A 20,515-nucleotide genomic window follows, 5' to 3' on the forward strand; every position below is an offset into this window, starting at 1 on the left:
AATTTAACTTAGATCATTAACCAGACAAATTCTTAGGCTACGATTTTAGGTGTAAAACAATTCTGACAAGCTGATTGGCAGCCTCTCATTATAGAGGCATAGTGATTAATTAACACAGAGCTTAATTAATTTTGTAAGGCGAGGAGGAACAGTATTTCTTTGGAGTGAAAAATCAATATATAAATAGTTGAAAGTCCCTGCTCATTGGTAATTTCACTCAGATAGTTAACTTACTTTTTTTTTCTTTGAGACAGGGTTTCTCTGTGTAGTCCTGACTGTCCCTAGAACTTTGATCTGTCGACAAAGCTGGCCTTGAACTCAGAGATCTGCCTCCCTCTACCTCTGAGAGGTGGGACTATAGGCTTGAGCCACTGTGCCCAATCTAAATTACTTTTAATTCTCAGTTCTTGGTAAATGTTATCTGCCTCCACCTACCAAGAAATTTGGAGATTTATAGTATTGTAACTCAAATTATTTTTGGCTGAGTATCAGGTGTTATGTGGATATGTTCATTTATTCTTGCTTCAATTTTTAAAAACATATTTTTATTATTGCCTGGGTCAGGATGTCAATCAATACCCTTAAAGCTGAACATTTATCTAAAAACTGTAAAGATACCCACTTCCCTGCTTTTGGTGGGGGATGCATCACGACTGTGTCCAGGGTTCATTCTGCTCTGTTGCCTGCAGAAATTAGAGTGATCTTAGGGACTGGTGGAAGGTAACATTTTTGCCATGTGACATAGTAATTTCTACTGTGCACAAACAAACACAGCAGCACAGCCAACTCCAGCAGTACAGGGTTTTCTTCAGCTTGACCAAAAAAAATTACTTTGAGGAACCAAATAGAATTCAGAGTTGACAATCAGTAGTCTAGGAGTCTCGCTGGGGCTGGGAAAATAAAGCTATCCCTCGCCAGGTGCTGAAGATGATGAGTGAGTAACTTGGCAACCGTGTGTAAGGCTTGATCTCCACGAAGCAAGTGAGGCTGTCTGGCTAGCCAGGGACAGATCGTCCTGCATGGCACAGGCAATTGCGCAGCACAGAGACCCAGGGAGAGGTGGGGATGATGAGACCACACACTGTAGGACCAAAGTCAATGAAGACAAAGGCATGTCTCATTTTCCCCTCTTTAATTTTCTGCTGAAGAGCAAATCTTAAAGGAGTCTAGAAGGGCAAGGGCACCCCCTGAAAGGGCTAGACCCAGCCTTGAGAAGGACGTCACTTCAGAAACTGGTTACACATCTTCCTTACTGACAACTCACGCTAGTCTACCTTTCCCTAGGACAAACGGTATTTTATTTAAGCGTTTGAAGTGGCCTTTCTCTGTAGTAATTTAATAGATACTTAGCTTTTAGGTAAGTATGTCTTTTATCTCGGGTCGCTACAGCTGTAGAGCAGAAGGCAGGATCAGGCGCGAGAGAGGCTAAAGCCGGAGTGGCTCGGAGACTCGGGCTCACAAGGGAGGAAGGTGGGAGGGGAGGAGCATTTCAGGGTCTGTGGTCAGTGGTGGGCAGCAGAGCCCACGTGGATGCTTCTGTTAACAGAACCAGCTGAAATGCTACGCCAGGCTTCTGTGGCCACTTCATACCATGTCATCTGCTCACAAAGAGAACAGTAATTTCCTGGTAAAGATAAGTGTGACTTTTGGTCACCATCTGTTCTAAGAGCAGGATGCCAACTGAATTTCTTTCCCAATTTTAAACGGATTCACCTGCTCGAGCCATATTATGTACTTTCCTGTTTTAGCTTTAATGACTTATTTCAGAGAGCGTTATCAAAAGAACACACCAACAGAAACTTTAAATAGGAGCCCACAGTTCGCACTAATGGGCTTCTGATTTTAATCCTTGTGTACCCATTGCACCTCAAAATTGAAAAAGAAAAACGAATTTCAAAGCTTCTGAAGTTTAGTTTGAGGCTATCTTTTTAATCTCTTTAACATTTACTCTTCAATTGTTTTCCTCCTAATACTCAACCCCTATTTCATATTTTTCCATACACCAAATAATTCATAAATATCTAGTTTTGAACTCTAGACTCTTGTTGAACTCCTAATAGCTATATCCCTACAGCTGGACAACTGTTTGGCACTTTAGATATAATATTTTAAAATCAATTTCCTCTATAAACTGTTCTTTCTCTGTTATTTTAGTCTTACAAATTTATTAATTACTGGTATAAATCATATGCCAGATTATGGCTTAGAAATCATCAGTGAACACAGAGAGGGGGCAGGAGGCAAGAACTGTAGGGCCACTGGTGTACAATAAATAATAGAGATCTATCCCACAGTTGCACTAGAGGACTGGGTGTGTTTTCATGATACAACTTAATAGTATTTCCTCATAGACCACACGTAAGGTAATAACAAGGGGACTGGGGAGCACGTGGGCTAAGCAGTTAAGAGCACTTGCTGCTCTTGCTGAAGGTTCTGGCTCAGTTCCCATCACATATGCAGCTCACCACCTTCTGTAATGGCAGTCCCAAGAGATCCGGTGACCTCTTCTGGCCTCCTCCAGCACTGCACACAAGTGGTGCACTTACATAGATGCAGGCAAAACACACATGTGAAAGTATTTTATTTTATTTTTTTGAGGCAATGTTTCACTAGATAGCTTTGGCTATCCTAGAACTCACTTTTTAGACAAAGCCGGCTTCAAACCCACGCAAATCCACCTGTCTCTACCTCCCCTTCCCCGGTGCTGAGATTAAAGGCATGCACCACTATGTCTGGCTAAATAAATATTGTTTAAAGAAGTATATGGAACACTTAATAGAAATAATTCAGAGATGATGTCATCAATATTTGTGGTCCAAACAATAGGAATTATGGAGTTGCATCTGCTGAGTAGAGAAGATTGGCAGAGAGGCAGGTATATGTAAAAATCATGAATTAAGCATGTAATATGTAATACAGAAATTTCTGTTAGACCAAATGGTGATACTGAACAGGTGGCTGGAAATGTGTGTTTGTACAGCCACTATGAACATAGCACATCTCTCCATTTTCTCTAAGTCTTCTTCAGTTCTGCACACTCCATTTTAATACTTGCCTGTGTATAGTTATTTCCATTGTTATTTAATATATTACAAGTATTTAATGCTTACTAAAGCTATTATAAGTTTTTTTCAAAATATAGTTTTATAGTTTATTGTTTTTGTGTAGAAATTTAAATTTTTGTATCATCCAGGTACACAGCCATACAGATAAACTTTTTAATTCTACAGTTTGTCTGTGAACCTTCCACACAAGTGATCGTATGGGCTATAAGTAAGGAATCAGAATTTCTTCCTTTTTAACATTGATATATTTTATTCCTTTCTTAGTCCACTGGAAAGAATATTCATTATTCTATAACTTAATAGATTGGGTGAAATCATTCTTCTATCTTAGGATTCATCTTTATTTATTTAAATGTATGCGTGTGTGTGTGCGTGCATGTGTGTGTGCATGCGTGTGTGCATGTGTGTGTGTGTGCCAGTACACGGGTATGTGCACAGCAGTGAGGTGACAGCAGAAGAAGATGGCTTTAGTTCCTTGGAAACTGGAGTTCCAAGTGATTGTTAACCAATGGTATTCACAGCATACAGAGAGGAATTCCACATCAGATCTCTGTGAGTTCAAGACTACCCTAGGCTACACTAGACTGATCCAGTCTCAAAGAGAAACAGAGTCAGGAGGTGGTGGCTCACACCTTTAATCCCAGTACTAGGGAGGTGGAGACAGGAAGGGGTATGGCTTGATGGAGAGAGAAATATAAGGCAGGAGGAGACAGGAGTCAGGGCATGCAGTCTGAGGATTCAGAGGGATAGGATTGCCCCTTTGGTCTGAGTATTGGTGGAGAGAAGAACTCCAGCGGCTGGCCACTCTGTTTCTCTGGTCCTTCAGCTTTTGCCTCCTGAGAGTTGACTCCAAGTTTTTATTACTGAGACCAATAAGAATTCGTGCTGCAGGGTTTTGCTGTGACAGATCTGACTATGTTTTGGGGAGGATTGTGGAAGGACTTTGGAACTCTGGCCTAGAAGAGTCCTTGAGTGTTGAGACCTCAGTGGGGTGTTGTGTGGGAACTTGGAAAACAAGAATATTGAGAGCAGTGCTGAAGATGGAGGCCGGGCTTGTGAAAGTTCAGAGGGAAGTTTAAGGACTCAGTTGGGGCAGTTTGTTGCTTTGAATTAAGATCCTGTGGTTCTGGTTAGTTGGGGCTGAAGAATCAGCTGTGATTAAGAGGATACCAGAGCTACTAACGCAAAACTTTGCTTTGCTGGGATACTTGATGCTGGCCAGCTAGAGTTAAAAATTAGCAGTGAATAGGAGACCAGCACCACTGAAGTGAAACCTGGGACATTTCCTGAGAGCACAGAGAAGTTCTGTTCCAGAGGCAGCCAAGGTTGTACCTTGTGCTGGCAGCCGGACTTGGTCACATGTAAGCATCACCCAGGTGGCACTAGTTTTGAAGGCATGAAGGGATCATGGAGAGCAACTGAAGCTTGGCACTGTGAGAGGCAGGAAAGACCATTGGTGTCTTTTTCTGTTCCGTAGGCTGCCATTTTGTTCTAATGATAGTGTCCTTTGCCATCCTCAAGCTTCTTGGTTTCATGAGGTCACATTAACTAATTGTTAATCTTACTGTCTGTGCTAATATTTTTTTGTTCAGAAAGTATTTTCGTATTCCAATGAACTCAAGATTATTCTCCACTTTCTCTTCTAACAAATTCAATGTCTCTGGCCTTATTTTGAGGCCCTTGATCTATTAGTGGCTAAGTTTTGTGGACTGTGTTAAGTATGGATCTGTTTGGAATCTTCTACATGCAGCCATTCAGTTTGACTGGTTCTATTTGTCGAAGACGCTCTTTTTTTTCTCTCTCAAGTGTGCATTTCTGGATTCTTTATATAAAAAAAAATCAAGTGTCTGTAGATGTGTGGGCTTCTTTTTAAGCCTCAGTTCTGATCTATTGATCAACATGTCTGTGTATGTGCCAGTATCATACTGTTTTTATTATGATAGCTCTGTAGTATAATTTGAAATTGGGGATAGTGACAACTCAGTTCTGTTATTATTCAGAAATGTTTTAGCTGTGCTGAATATTTTCCTTTCAAGTTCTGTGAAAAATTGTGTTGAACTTTCCATAGGGATTATGTTGGTTCTGTAGGTTGCTTTTGGTAGGATATTCATTTTCTGTATATTAATCCTACTTATGCATGAACATAGAAGATCTTTCCATCTTCTGATATCTCCTTCAATTTCTTTCTTTAATCTCCTAGAGTTTTTTTTTTTATCATATAAGTATTTCACTGGTTTAGTTAGAGTTTAATCCAAGTATTTTTTTTGAGGCTTTTACAATGGACTCGTTTCCCCTAATTTGTTCTTAGTCTGTTATTTGTATACAGGAAGGTTACCTGATTTTTGTCTGTTGATTTTGTATCCTGCTACATTGTCAAATGTATTTATCAGCTGTTAAATTTTCCTGGTGGAGTTTTTAGGGCCATTTACATATACAATCATACAATGTACAAATAAAGTATTTTGACTTCCCCTCCCCTCTTTGTACCCCTCTAATTCCTCCAGTTGCCTTCTTGCTTAGCTAAGACTTCAAGTGCTATGTTTAAATACCTATGGAGAGAGGTGACAACCTTGTCATCTTCCTGATTTTAGTGGAAATGCTTTGAATTTCTCTCCCATTTTGGTTGATGTTGGATGTAAGTTTGCTGCAAATTACCTTTATTATATTAGTTCCTTGTGTCACTAATCTTTCCAAGACCTTTATCATAAATTATATCAAAGGCCTTTTCAAGCATCTAATGCGATGATCATGTGGTTTTTGTCTTTTATACTGTTTTTATTGTGAATTACATTTGTTGATTTAAGTATGTTCGAGCATCCCTGCATCCCTGGGATCAAGCTTACTTGATCATGGTGAATGATCTTCTTGATGTTTTCTTGGATTCAGTAAATAATTAGTGAATAATTTAGTAAATAATTCAATAAAATAATTCCAATTATTTTATTGGTATTTGTTCCAGTAATGTTCATATAGCTGGAACATCTTACTGTCTACTTCTTGTGGGCATTATTTCTTCTTTTTTTCTTAGAATTTTCAGATGTTCTATTAAGGTAAAAATATGAGTCTGTCCAATTATTTTTTAATGTGGGTTCTTACAGATGTCACCTTGTCTCTCTCTTAGAACTGTCTTCATTGTGTCCCACAGGTCTGGGCAGGTTGTGGTTTCATTTCCGTTCAGTTCTAAGATGTTTTTAATTTTCTTAATTTCTATCTTGACTTATTTTTCATTTCATAGTGAGTTCTTTAGTTTCCATGAATTTGTATGCTTTCTGTTGCTTCTGCTGTTGGTGATATTTAGTTTTAATCCATAGTAAGTTATCTGGGTTCTGGTGGAAATACACAATACCATTGTACTAGATGGTATTGTGTTTTTGCCCTGGTCCCTAAGTATCTGGATTTAGGATGATTGCAATTCTAGGTGCTGATATCTGGTCTTGTCTTTTTTTGGGGTAGGTGTTCCATTGCTTGTTTTCTGTTGCCATCTCTGGATCTTAGAAGAGTGTAATGGTTGTTGGTTGCCTGGTAGGGTGCTTCTGAGTCCCTGCTACATGTGGTCACTGGGGGTCCAGGAGAGAATGTGCTTCTTGGTATTGGGGACTGACAGGAAAAATGGAAGATCATCTAGAATGGAGGCAGAGGGTGTATGTTCAGGGGGGGTGGTCTGAGAGGGTCTGCAGGAAGGAGGAAAGTTGTGTTTGTCCCCAGGAGTGGAAGTACTGCGGGAGAAGAGGTCCCTTCAAGTAGTCTGTTGCAGGACTAGAGATAAGACTGGAAATTGACAATGGAGGGAAGGAAGGAAAATAAAGATGGGCTACCTGATTCCTAGGTCAACGTAACCAACAGCTTCCTAGGTAGAGAGTACCTTCAGGTACTGGTGGCCAACACAAGGGGATGGCATGAGGGAAGAAAGTTACTTCCTGGGAGGATCTGTACAGTCCCCAGGGGATGGAGGCAGGGAGGGAGGATGGACCCTACAGGTCTAGAGTAAATAATCATTTTAATAAATACTTTCCTCACAGTTTTGAAATGATCACATATTTTCTTCTTTAGAAAGACTATATATTATATATTACTTATATTGTTGATTTTTTAGTAATTATATTTATTTTTGCTTCACTGGAGCAAATCTAACTTGATTGGGAAGTAGTTCTCTTTTTCTCTGGACTCAGTTTCATAACATCACTTTGTGGAGCATGAAAGCCGTTGGCCTGGCATTTCGCTTCTTGTAGTATTCTGGTTGCATCCTCTATAGCCTGATCATGACCCGCTCCTGGCAACAGAACACAGCTGATAAAATCCATTTTTAGTTTCTGCTTTGGCCGACTGTGAAGTGTTAGATCCCAGGGTGCTAATTTAGACACAGCTCTCTTTGGTGTTCCTGACTAGGAGGTTGTTCAGAGACATAGTTAGTAGAGAATCACTGTGCCTGGCACATTCTGTTATAGGATGAGCAATTAAAATTTCTGATAGAGCAATGACCACGAAATCATCATAGCCCAGGAGATTGCCAAGAACAAAAATGGCCATTCGTTCTTATATTAGACTCTGAAAGAGAAGTCTGCATTAACATCTGTGGTTGTTTGAATAAGGGCCCACGTAGGCTTGAATATTTGAATGTCTAGTAGAATTAGGAGGTGTGGCCTTGGAGAACTGTGTCACTTGGAGTGGACTTTGAGATGTCAAAAGCCCACACCAGGTCCAGTGTCTCTGCCTGCTGATCAGGAGGTAGAGGTATCTGCTACATCTCTCGCACCATGTCTACCTGCCAGCAGTCACTCTCTCCACCATGATGTTAATGGACTCAGCCTCTCAAACTCTCAGCAAGCCTCCAATTAAATGCCTTGTTTCCTGAGTTCCCTTGATTCCTGAGTTCCCTAGATCCTGGTGTCTCTTCACAGCAATGGAATACTAAGATAACATCGTAGTGTGTGAAACTTGTTCCACACTTCAACTGCTTCTTTCTAGAAATACAGGCGTCTTTCTCCATTACCTGGCATAAAGCCTTCTGTTTGACTTCTAGAAATTGTATAGGCAAAGCACAAAGGATTTGCTAAAGCATGAACTACTGACGGGGAACAATTTAAATTTCAACTAGCTTCAAGCAGAAATCATACATGTTCAAGAAATAGTGACTGGGGCAAGTGGATAGTACAGTTTTTTTTTTATTGAGAACAGTAGGACTAAGACATTGGCCTTTTCGGGTACAGAAACCCCTTAAACAATGTCTGGAGCATCTCTGAAGAAGACGTGGAGCAAGGACAGTCCTGGGGTAGTTCTTCACTTCCAAATGATGTCCACAGTCTACTGCTCACAAGCCCTAGCTGCTATTAGATTAAGCCCCTCTCCTTTATCTTCTGTTGGTTGACATATTTGGGCAAGATCAGATATTTGAAATATTTGAACTAAGTTATAGAAAACAGCTCTTTCAATTACAAATACACATTTGTGATTTTCATTTGGTTCCCGTATTTGGTAGTTTTCACTTTTTCCCTTTTCTTTCTATTATTATTATTATTATTATTATTATTATTATTATTATTATTATTATTGATATTGATATTATTTTTAAGAGTCACAAGTAAATAAAATTCAGTCAGGATCACGCAAAGAAGTCTTTTGGTCTGGGTTATGGCTCTCTCTTTTTTGGAGGTAAAGCCATCATAGAATCTTCCTTGGGTGAAGGAAGGAGAGGAAATGCGTGCGGGGTGTGCCACAGATTCCTGCCCAACCCACGGGCAAGCTCCTTGACATTATTCCTTGGTTATTTGCTTTTTGCTGGAGGCATGAGTCACGGTGCTTTCCAGCAGGAGTTTCTAGTCTAAGGACCGTCATCCCTGTTGACTTTTCTCTAACAGAGGCTACCAATGAATAGTTACTAAGTCTTAGAGAGGGGAGGTACCATGCACTCATTTCAAGGGCAGTCAATTCCTGATGCGAACTGGCATTCTCAAGAACAAAAGCTACACCTATGTAAACTATTACACAGCTGACTGATTGATTAGCATATTAGTGGTTGAGGTGAGTTGATATATTACAGGTTCATATACAAGTTATCTTGAATTATCTTAGCATCACTACTGAATGTGACCTAATGTTCTTGTGATTGCTATGTAAAGCCTTTTGGATTGCACAAATAGATCCATAGCTTTCCCAAAATCTAAAGATAAAAATGTCATTAGATAATGTGATGTCCATGATTCGCTGTAACCCACTTACCTGATGTTTCCAGAAATATATTTTAAAAATAATTTGATTTGGTGCCTCTCTTTGTTCCATCACCTTATTGGAAAGTGAATATCTATTGGAGTAACTTGCTATTGGAATTGACTCTGTCTCTCCAGGATACACTTGCTCATATTCAGTTTCAGAATACACTATTGGCGTCTTTGAGGTGATGGCTGGTTTTTGTTGCTGCTTTTGTGGGTTAGCGCAAATCTCAATAGCACATTTCCTTTAAAAAGGAGATCTGGGGCAATAAGTTCACTAGCTCTAAAGTGGAAAACTCGGGTTTCATCAAAGTTTTTCTTAGGATCAGAACTGAGAAGAACAGGGTCAGTCCATCAGCAAGCACCCAAAGCAGTAGCGAGAAGCAAACAGGAAAGCTCGTTTTACAGAATTGAAGCCAGAGGGGCTGTATCCCTGCCTGCAATCACCCAACTCACCTGAACATTGCCTCGCACAATTTGCCCTCGCAACCTCAAGAGATTTACAGTGTACTGGGTGACTAGTGGCCACGTGATAAGAGAGGGATGAAGGAAGCATGCCTTAGAGAAGAAGGGATGAGAAAGGGTGCTGTCACGTTATGCAATGCTGTATAGCCTCCATAGCAAGATCTCCACACTTTCGTTCAAATCTGAACACTCCCCACCACTGGGTCACTTTCTAGGGGTCTTACCCATTGCATGGTTCCTTCAGCAGACTCCAAGGTGTGCTCTATATTCCTATATTTGCCAAGGCCCTGAGTTAATCCCCAGTACCCAGGTATGGGGGTTTACAACCACCTCTGCACTCTAAGAGCACCGATCCTCACATGTACAGACTCCCTTCTCCCCTACTGCTGCACACACAAGCATACACACAGTGCAAAAATAAAATAAGTTCTAAAAAAGAACAAAAAATACTAAAAGTAAATGGCTTTTTAAATTAAAATAAATATTTAAAAAGGAGAACAACAACCAACCCAGAAACAGAGGTATAAAAATCAAACACTAACAATTAACTATGCTGAAACAGGGTAGCCCCACAGAAAGGCAACCAGACTATAATAAGCCCCGTATATCGTCAGGCTAGAAATAATCCTAAAAACCATGAAGAATGAATCGATAATGCTGGTGGATTTTGCCTCCTGAAGCTGCGGCAGAAGGAGAAGACGTAAGATAATAAGCAGTGCGGAAGGAAGCGAGGAAGGACCTCATAAGTCCCCTCCTTCATCCTCCTCCTCTTCTTCTTCTGGACAGGTTCTCATGCAGCTCAGGCTCTCCTGCCAGCTCCCCATGTAGACAAGGATGACTTTGAACTTGAGACCTTACTGCCTGAAGCTTCAGAGTGCTGGGATTAGAGGTCATGCCATTACACTGTAGTTTATACTGCAGACCAAACTGCACAGATTATGCCAGGTTCAATGCACTCTGCCAACTGGGTCACATTCAGTCCCAAAGCTAAGGCTTAAGTGCAGTTAAAGGCAGATAAGGAAGTTCAGGTCAGAGCTGGGGAATTTGTCCAGTGCAGAAGGCAATTTGACACAAAAGCATGAGGGACCAGAGGTTCAAGTCCCAGAAGCCATATAAAAGCCTGGCTAGTGTAGTGGCCACCTGTCATCCCAGCACTCACTGGTCAAAGACAGGATCCCTAGGGCAATCTAAGCTATAGATCTATGTACCCTGGGTTCAATTGAGAGACTCTGCCTCAAAGTAGCGAGAGTTCAAGGAAGGCACCCAGTATCAACTTTGTGCCCTTTCATGAACATGCACATGAATGTATGTGCACTCAAACACATATGTGCTCACACACGTGAACATGCATACAGACAAACCAAAACAAAAACAAAAATGAGAAGAAAGTTGAGTTCCAGAATCTATAAGGATCCGTTCTATTCCAATAGAAGTAAAGAGTACATACACTGTTGAAGTGCTATTGAAATCCTCTGGGGTGGTAAAGACAAGGGGAGAGAATGTAGACAAGAGGTAATAAAGACAGTGACTTGAGCTATAAGCGCTAGGTAGAGCCAGGCACGCCTTCCTGTAGCCTTACTCTGAGCTTCACATCCCTCCTTCAGACAATCTCTGCAAGAAGTGTTTAAAGTTGACATTTAAGCTGTCAGTTCCAAAACACAACTCTCACCTCAAAGGGAATAATAAGTGACTTTATTCAACAGCCACATATGTGACCATAGCTCAGGAACACAAATCTAGGCTCCTCAAGATTCTGTGTTTCAATGTGGCAATGACTTTATCATAGTTTTACAGAAATCGAACAAGTTTTAAAATACACTGGTGGGACTGGAGAGAAGGTTCATCAGTTAAAAGCACATTCCACTCTTCTGGAAGACCAAGAGGTGTAGTCCAGCACATTCCCCAGAAGATTTACAGTCTGTATCTGCAGCTACAGGTGATCTAATGCTTCCTTCTGACTCTGAGGGCAGATGTGTCTACACACAGATGTGTACACACAAGACATCATCATTTTCTGAAACAATAAAATATTTAAATACATTGCAACGAACTCAGGCAGGCAGGTTACAGGCAAAGCAGGAAAGTCTCTGCTGCAGGCCTCAGATGTTACCAGACGACATTCTTAACCTGTGGGTTGCGAAAGCATAGAGAGCTGTTCAGCATGTTTTAAAGAGATTTGCCTACTAATACAGGGATAGATGTTGGATCACAGGGCTAAGCAAGGGACAGCTATTAAGAAAAACAAAGAAAAGTACAGATAATTTGATTCTGTGATTTTTGATGGTCCATCTCTCCAGAAACACACAGGTTTTAATCGGTCGTTCAGCCTTGTAGAAACTTTAACACGGGGAAGGCTCACAGTGCAGAGGGAGTGATGCTTAGCACGCTAGCTGTGGTCAGCACAGGTGAGAGTCAAACTCATCAATGTAAGAAAGCCCACAGAAATCAGAACTTCAAGTTCAAACAGCTGTATAAACCAGAGTGTTTTGAAATGGCATTTCTGGGAGCATATCAGATTTGTGTGTGTATGGCATTGTGTGGTGATGGTTTGCTTGTTTTGTGCTGGGAACCAAATATAGACCTTGTGCATACCAAGCAGCCATATTACCATTGACATGCATCCCTCGCCTTACCCTTCTGTTTTGCTAAGAAAGCAGTCAATACTGAAATCTAGAGCTCTCATTCAGCTGGTTGACATCCCAACGGTGTACTGTGGTTAACATTTTTTTTATTGCGTAACCAGCAGATACATATTTCGAATGTCATTTGGTTATGTCATGGTTTCTACATCTGTGATGTAAAAGAGGTCATATATAAAAGACTTACCTGTTCAGACAGACTTGTATACATAGATAAAATGCTTATTGTTCCTAAGTACTTGCTGAATGTTTTGCCCATGAGCTTATAACAATGATGAAGGTTTTAGTTCCTATAATGATTCTTTCCATCCTTTCTTCACAAAGATAACATTAAAAGGTGAGTGAAAGCAAATGCTCCCAGGACCTCCTTCTGGTACCTCACCCTTGTTTTTCCTGCAGCTTGTGTCCTTTATCCCAGGTAGACTGGATACATTGTGAGCTCCTAGACTGTACACCCAGAAAACTGTGGATTTAGGAAAGTACACGAACTCTTACTTTTCTATCTGGTTTTGCAGATTTCTTCAAGGACATTGTCTTAATCAGTTTTGACTACTATAATAAAATGCCATAGGTTTATATTTAGCCGGCTAAATACTCAATTTTATTTCTTACATTTAAAAGGCCTGGATGGTCAAGATCAAAGCACACACAGATGTGATATATGAGACCCTCTTCCTCCTTTGTGTCCTCCTTGCTGTGCCCTCAAACTACAGACTTCTTCTCTCCTGTTTCTTCCAATAAGGATACCAAACCCACAGGGCCCAAGACCTAACTGTTTAAGACAGATCTCCTTTTAAGAAAGATCTCCTTTTTAAATGACCGTGGTCATTTGAGATCCAATGGGGGTGGGAGAGATAAGCATTGACTCTATGAACAAATCTGATAACCCTTAAATATAAAGTTAAAATGCAGTTGTCAAGTAGGAAGTCAATCACCTCTGTGGTTTTGCTCCTTATGATTACCTGGAATACCACTGGGTTCATGGAGAAATAGAGTTACTGTTCTGAGGAGGTTCTAGCTAGAGAGAGGTGGAACGATCCTGGTCAGAGTGAGATTCACACTCAGGGGAGGAAGTGTGATGTTTAAGGAAGAAGCTGGCGAAAGCAAACAGGAGTAAACCAAAGCAAAAGGACAAATGGTTGGTACACACAACTTCTATGTGTACGCCAGGAATAAACATCCGTGACTATCTTTGGGTCACCATATTTCTGCCAGCACACATGTATGAGTTCACAGCGCCACGTGGATTAGTGAACAGAAAATTAACCGAGAGCCATCACCTTAAGAAGATCGTTTTTACTTTTTAAATCTCTTTGCTCTTTCCTGGCAAAGATAATTTCATTGGTTTATTTTCTTTTAAAATTAATGAATTAGTTAATTCAGTGTGTGTGCATGCATGTATTGAGTATATGTGTATTGAGCATGTCTGAGCCGGTCAGAAAACAGCTGCTGAGAGAGGCTTCTCTCCTGCCATCGTGTGGGATCTGGGGACTGAATCTAAGTGGAAAGAATTGCACGCAGGTGCTTCTCTTTCCTGGGCTACCTCACCGCTCTTCAGTAACTTTACAACTGTGTCTTTGACTTTATAAAAATAAATCAAATTCTGGGGACTATCAACTTTCACTTCTCCAATCGGGCCATCCTCCACACAAATCAATTTGGTGGGAAATACCATTTCCTTCTGCCAGATGTGTTGGGATCATTGGGTTCAAAGGAAAATTCTAAAAAGCCATTTGATATCGAAGCGTTGAGCAGCAGTGTTCGGTATCCTGTTAAATGTGAAGGGAGTGAAGGAAGAAGTGGCTTTTGTCTTTGTTTTTGTTTTCCCTCAAAGACCTAAACATTTATGAACTTTCAAAAGGGACACAGAAAATAGCTGAAATGGTCACCTATAACTATATAGGTCCATACTGATGTAAGTGAATGTACAGATACATGAGAGATAAGAAAAAAGCTTTAAATGATAATGTCTGGATAACCCAGGAAGTAGAGATCAGCCTTCCTCTCACTTGGAGTAAACTGAACTGAATGATTTCAATGCAAAGAAGGTACAATAAGAGAAAAATAGCAAGCCGGCCAGTGGTGGCCTTTAATCCCAGCACTCTGGAGGCAGAGGCAGGCATGTGAGTTCTACAAGAGCTAGTTCTAGGACAGGCTCCAAAGCTACAGAGAAACCCTGTCTCAAAAAACCGATATATATCTATATCTATATCTATCTATCTATCTATCTATCTATCTATCTATCTATATATATATATAGAGAGAGAGCAACCACCTGTGGAGACACCTAGCCTAGCATGGCTTTAATCAAAGAATCACTTGCTAGTGATGTCTTGTTGCTTTCGTGCTGACCACAGGTAAATGGGATGAGAGGGGGACTCATCCCTGTGGTTATCTTCCTGGTATACACATAACCACGTGTGAAAGACACCTGACCAGCAGGCATCTTACTTACAAAACCTTACAAGTATGCCTCAAATCTTTTTTTTTTTTTTTTTTTTTTTTTTTGGTTTTTCGAGACAGGGTTTCTCTGCAGCTTTTTTAGAGCCTTTCCTGGAACTAGCTCTTGTAGACCAGGCTGGCCTCGAACTCACAGAGATCCGCCTGCCTCTGTCTCCCGAGTGCTGGGATTAAAGGCGTGCGCCACCACCGCCCGGCTTATGCCTCAAATCTTTAAAGCTGACTGAGACAAGGAAGGAGTGAGAAACTGTCACAGACCAGTAGTCAAAGTGACCTACACTACTGCCATGTAGCATTTTGAACAGGATCTTGAGGCGGGGGTAAACGATCTTTGCTCAAAAACTAGAGACATTTGCAGAAAGTTGGGTTTTGTTAATAGCAATGGACGTTGTTAATTTCATAGTTTTGATAAGCCCACCTCTATGGATGTGTGGACTTTGGCACTGACTGAGGGGGTCAAGGGAACTTTTCCTAGTTTTCCAATTGTTCAGTTTCAAATCACCACCAAATAAAGTTTTATTAAAATACACACACACACACACACACACACACACACACACACACACACACACACACACACACACGGTAAGTTTATGGACTTAGGTGCTTGTAGAACGTCACCAACGAGGGCCCCTCCCCTAAACCTCTCTCCTGGGACAGGCCCCTTGGGGCGGTGATTTGTCTTTACATGCCTTCCTCCAAGGGATCAGCGAGCAGAGGCTCCTCCCAGGGGCCCGCCCAGCCCCGGACTCTGCCCTGGACGCCCTTCCTAACTGAGCTCTAGCTGCCCACAGTCGCCAACTGCACCAGCCGGGGACTGACCCTGGACACACCTCCGGATCTCCCTCCCTAAGCTTCAGCAGCAGGCGGGGCCTTGTGCTGAGCGCCCTCCAAGGTAGGCGAGCGGCTGCACCGCACCAGAGACACGCCAGGTTGGAGGGGGGGGACCCAGGTGACCTTGGAGCTTTGCACCCTGGGACGTTTCCTGGAAAAGAGGGAAATGGTCTTAGAGAGGTGAAGAGGGTGTTTCTTTGAACCTTTCTGTTCTGGACTCGAATTTTCTCTTACAGGAGTTTCAAGGAAGAGAGAAAGTTGCCTTTCCCCTCCAAAGGAATCCACCCCAGGGCACACACACCTGTTTATTTAGGCTGTTGTTATTTAATCCTTTAGTCAGAACTCCTGAGAGGCCAGTCTGACTGTTTCAGTGACCCAGGAGAAACCTAGGAAAAAGCTGCAAACTCATTGGAGCTGCAGTTTCTGCTTCCGCAATTTTTAGCAGGAAAGCACCTGAGCGAAGGTATCAATCACTTGTTCTGGCTGTCTCGCGAAGAAGCTGCAGGTGCTTCAAGGGGATAACCCATTGACGAACTGTTTCTACTGTTCAGCCTAGATTTTAGACGGGCCCGAGACAGCTTTGCCAGCGAGCAAAACCACCTACAGGAGCAGTTTGGGTGCTAGAGTGGATCGTTGTGAATTTTCAGCCGATTTGGGAAGGAAAAGAGTGAGCATAAACTTCCGAGCAGAGAGCACGCCTCCAGTCCAGGACGCAGTGATGGTCTACCATCACGTCACAGCTGTTTTACTGGAAGGATGGAGCCTCCCTGCTCCTTTCCCTTCGTGCTATATAAAGGTTAGCTGAATTAGAAGCTTAGGAATGGAAAATAAGTTTAGGAAGGGCAAAAGGTGATCTAGCCTCCCGACGGTACCCCATGTCATTAAATATTCAGCACTACTGAAGACTGGTTTTCCAGAAACTTGAGCTGAGCCGGAGTGTCAGGTGCGCACAATTGGTGCTGTTGTTCAGTTGTTGCTGGGCTGCCCTCCTCCCTCCGTCTCTCCATGCAGGGGGATGGGGAGCGGGGGTAAGCGGGAGAGCCCACGAATTTGTGTCTAGGGGAAGGAAAGAGCACTGTATGACTCCTCACCTCCAGAAATAATGAAAAGGGGATGGTCTAGGACCCAGGGAGATTTCTTAAGATTTTTAATTTGTTCTTTAAAATAAACATAGGCACTCTTCGTTGACTTACTAATAGGGGCTACAGAAAATTAATAAATCCACATAATATCCTTTTTGAGCTTGGCTGTTTCAAATGTGTCTCAACAGCAGACTGCGGTGCAACCCACGTTTTGGCCAAAATGCTTTAAAAAACGTAAGCTGGATTTGGCCGAAGCTGTAAAAACATTTACTTCGGAAAATTGCTGATAGAGAAAGGATTTTCAAGAGAACCGAAAAGTGCTTAAAGTTGTAGGCTTATGGTTTTTTAACTGAGACAGGTGCATCCAATTTAGATGATCGAAACATTTCATAACCACAAAAATGTGCTGCAAACAACTTGTGGATTCATTCGGGTTGTACTCGCCAAACAGTATTTTGTGGTTGATTAATTTAATAACCTGTTCAAACAAACTTGCGTTTTGCTAAGTGCAAAATCTGTCCTCTGCGTGGGTTTGGAAAGCAAATGGTAGTAGGGTTGTTTATATACACTCAGCTTTAGAAAACACTTTAAGCAATTGTGACATTGTGGACCGGATCATACATTCTTTAGGTCAATATGATGTTCCTGCCTGGTATGGTGTTGCATGTTAAAGGCACAAGAAGACACAGTCCTGTCTGGTTATATAATGCTAGATCCCTCCAGAGCAATGTACGATATATGTCAGGAAACATATCCGCAACCACCTGTCAGTTGTGACATGGCTAAGAGAAACTTCGTTCCAAAAGATGTTTTCTTCACTAAGAACAAAACCCACAACTTGGAGAAGAATCTCATGTTGTGGGCTGATGCCACTTCCTATAGATTTGGGGAAAACTTAGAAATTATGGATTCTAGGTTTAATATTATTCAACATGAAGTTATTGAGCATAAAAAAGTCAAATGTTAGTTTCCTTGAAAAATAACCAAAGACTAACTGTGTTCTTTAGGTAGCAGTGATTCCAGAGGAAAATGAACACAACAATTTAAAATTTAAGAAACCCTATTCCCACAAGGTACTTTTCTCCTTTAAATTAGAAGATCATAGAAATAATATTGGAATTATCCATAGAGGGCAAATCAGCTATGTTTAAGATATTTTTTACCTTATTCCGTTCCTTGAAAGCAGCTTTATGGAGGTGAAATTAAAATACTCTAAAACGTATCTGATTTCCTACAGAGCTGAGAATCAAACCTGGGACTTAGTGTGTACTGGGAAAGCATAGTACCAATGAAACTATATCCCTACTACAATCTTTAATATGAGCATTACAAATTTATCATCCCATTCCTGCTAAACAGTGGGATTTTCCATGTGAAACTGTCTTGTAAATCCAGTCAGAATGTCCTAATGTCGCAAAAGCAATGACCTTTGGGGTAACTTAGGATTCAGGAAGCTGACTGCTTTCTAGGCCCCCACTTACCTTGCTGTGTGCTGGGACAGTGGGTGCCTCAGGAGGAAGGTGGTGCTGGATGACTAAGGCGAAAAGTCTTTTCTATATTTGAGCTGAAACTTTGCTAGAGTCAATGGGTTCTGAGGACCAGAGAGAAGACAGTATCTCAGTGAGTGCCTTCTGTTGCTACTCAAAGATTGTACCGCAGAAGATACATGAACAGTAAGATAGCATGAGGTCTTCTTTTTTGGCAACTTAGAATACAAGAGATTTTTTTTTAAAAAAAAAAATCACCCTTCATTTGAGGGCAAGATAAGCTGAATCAAATAAGATTATTTTCTGTGTTGAATGTATTCTCATATACAGCTCAGGACTTCTTTCTGTTTGGAATGTTCGGAGGATCCTCCTGAAGGTCCTCTGAGAGACCCTGACTGCGTGATCTCAGTCACACCTTTTGCTTTTCCCACCTTGGCAAAGGTTTGAAAGGTCGCAAAACAGATGCTTTTTGAAAAGTTTTGCAGTGGCAATCTTGTTTATTCCCTCTCCAGGATTCCACCTTCATCCTTTCTTCTATATGCACTTCAGGAATTAGGGTGGAAGCGTCCTTCACACTCTGTGGATCCACCAAGAGGAAGGACTCGACAGGCATTGAGCTGGGAACATCTTCCCATCATTTTCCTCCAGTTCCTCTGCATTGTTAAGATTGGCAGGAGGAAAAAAAAAAAAGATTGGCAGGAGGAAGTCCACAGTGCCAACACCAGGCATCTCTCTGCCTCTCTCTGGTATCTTTTTATTATCACTTGAGTCAAGGTAGAATGGTGTTTTGGGAAAGCCAGGCATCTTCATTGTATAGAAAGGAGCACAAATGGTAACAGAAAGAAAGGTCTTGGCTGCTTCCGGCTGTGAAGAGATTTCATAGTCATTGCTTCAATAATCTGTGTGTAAAGGGCTTCAAGAAAACCATCCGGAAGGGTCAGGATGCAAGGGTTGATGCTGCAGGAGGAGTTGAAGGTTCATGGGTCAAAGTTAAATCTTACTGTAAATACTCATCTGCTTCTTGCATAGCTCTCATATTTCCTCCTGATCTTTTATGTTAGTGCCCAGTTCTCATGATTAGCTTTCTCCCCCCATACTGAAAATAAGTATTTCTCAAACAATATATTCTGATTATAGTTTTCCCCACCCCTTACTTCTCCTGTTTCCTTCTCACCTCCACTCCCATCCGGATCCACACCCTTTTGTTTTTCTTTGGAAAATAAACAGGCATCTAAGAAGTAATAACAAAATGAAAGAAGATAAAATAAAAACAAAATGAATAGGTCAAAGCAAACAGAAGAAAAACCCTAAGAAAAAGCATAAGACACACATATAAATGCAGAGACACATACATTCATGTATCTGGCATCCCATAAAAACACAAAAGTGGAAGTTATAATATATATGCAAAAGGCCAGTAAGGTTTAAAAAAAAAAAAAAAAAGGACCTGACAAGGGGGGTTGAGAAGGTTCAAGGGAAGAAGAGAGAGAGAGAGAAAAGGAGTGAGGGAGGGAAAAAGGAAGGAAGGAAGGAAGGAAGGAAGGAAGGAAGGAAGGAAGGAAGGAAGGAAACGGTGGGCCGTGAAACTGAACAAAAATTTAATAGAAGAGATGCAAATGGCAAGAAAACACTAAGAGTTTTCAATATCCTCAGCTGTCGGGGTGAAAAGTTAAACTGCTCTAGAATTCTCCTTCTGTCCAGTCGGAAAGACTTTCACCAGGAGGACAAATGTCAGCAAATGCTACTGTAGATGTGGAGGTGGGGGAAGGGGAACTCATGTGTCTTTGGTGGGACCATAAACTAGTGGCAGTCTTGGAAATCAGTCCGGAGGTGTCTCAGAAGCTAAAAAATAGAACTGCCATGTAACCTAGCGATACCACCCCTAAGTGTATACCCAGCAGACTTTGTGACCTGCTACAGAGACACTTGACTTCCGTGTTCATTGCTATGGTGTTCACAGTAGCTAGAAATGGAACCAACTAGATATTCATCAACAGAGGGATGGATGAAAAGTGGTTTATACATAAATACATTATCACTCAGCTAAAAAGAAAAGTGAGATGTGCCAATGGATGGAGTGAACTGAAACATTTATTTTGAATGAGGTCACTCGGGTTCAGAAAGACAACTGTTCTATGTTTTGCCTCACATGTGGATTCTAATTTCAAATGTTTTGTTGTGGGTATTTAACCTGGAGCCCAAATGGAGACCAGGAAACTAGAAAAGGTACCTTTTCTGTGGGAAAGGGACAATTTAAGAGAGAGAAGGTAAGAGATT

At 41.3% G+C, this 20,515-nt stretch overlaps 1 protein-coding gene across 3 annotated transcripts in view; it reads left to right on the forward strand.

Annotated features, from left to right (window-relative positions):
- The first annotated feature begins 15,612 nt into the window (after positions 1–15,612).
- The window catches only part of Ccdc68 (coiled-coil domain containing 68), a 38,887-nt gene continuing 33,984 nt past the window's right edge, over positions 15,613–20,515 (forward strand). For all 3 annotated transcript variants that reach the window (XM_038332150.1, XM_038332151.1, XM_038332152.1), the window contains exon 1: positions 15,613–15,730. The gene's annotated coding sequence lies outside the window, so the exon portion shown is untranslated. The remainder of the gene's footprint in view (positions 15,731–20,515) is intronic.

This window comes from Arvicola amphibius, chromosome 5, assembly GCF_903992535.2.
Source record: "Arvicola amphibius chromosome 5, mArvAmp1.2, whole genome shotgun sequence".
Classification (NCBI taxonomy): domain Eukaryota; kingdom Metazoa; phylum Chordata; class Mammalia; order Rodentia; family Cricetidae; genus Arvicola; species Arvicola amphibius.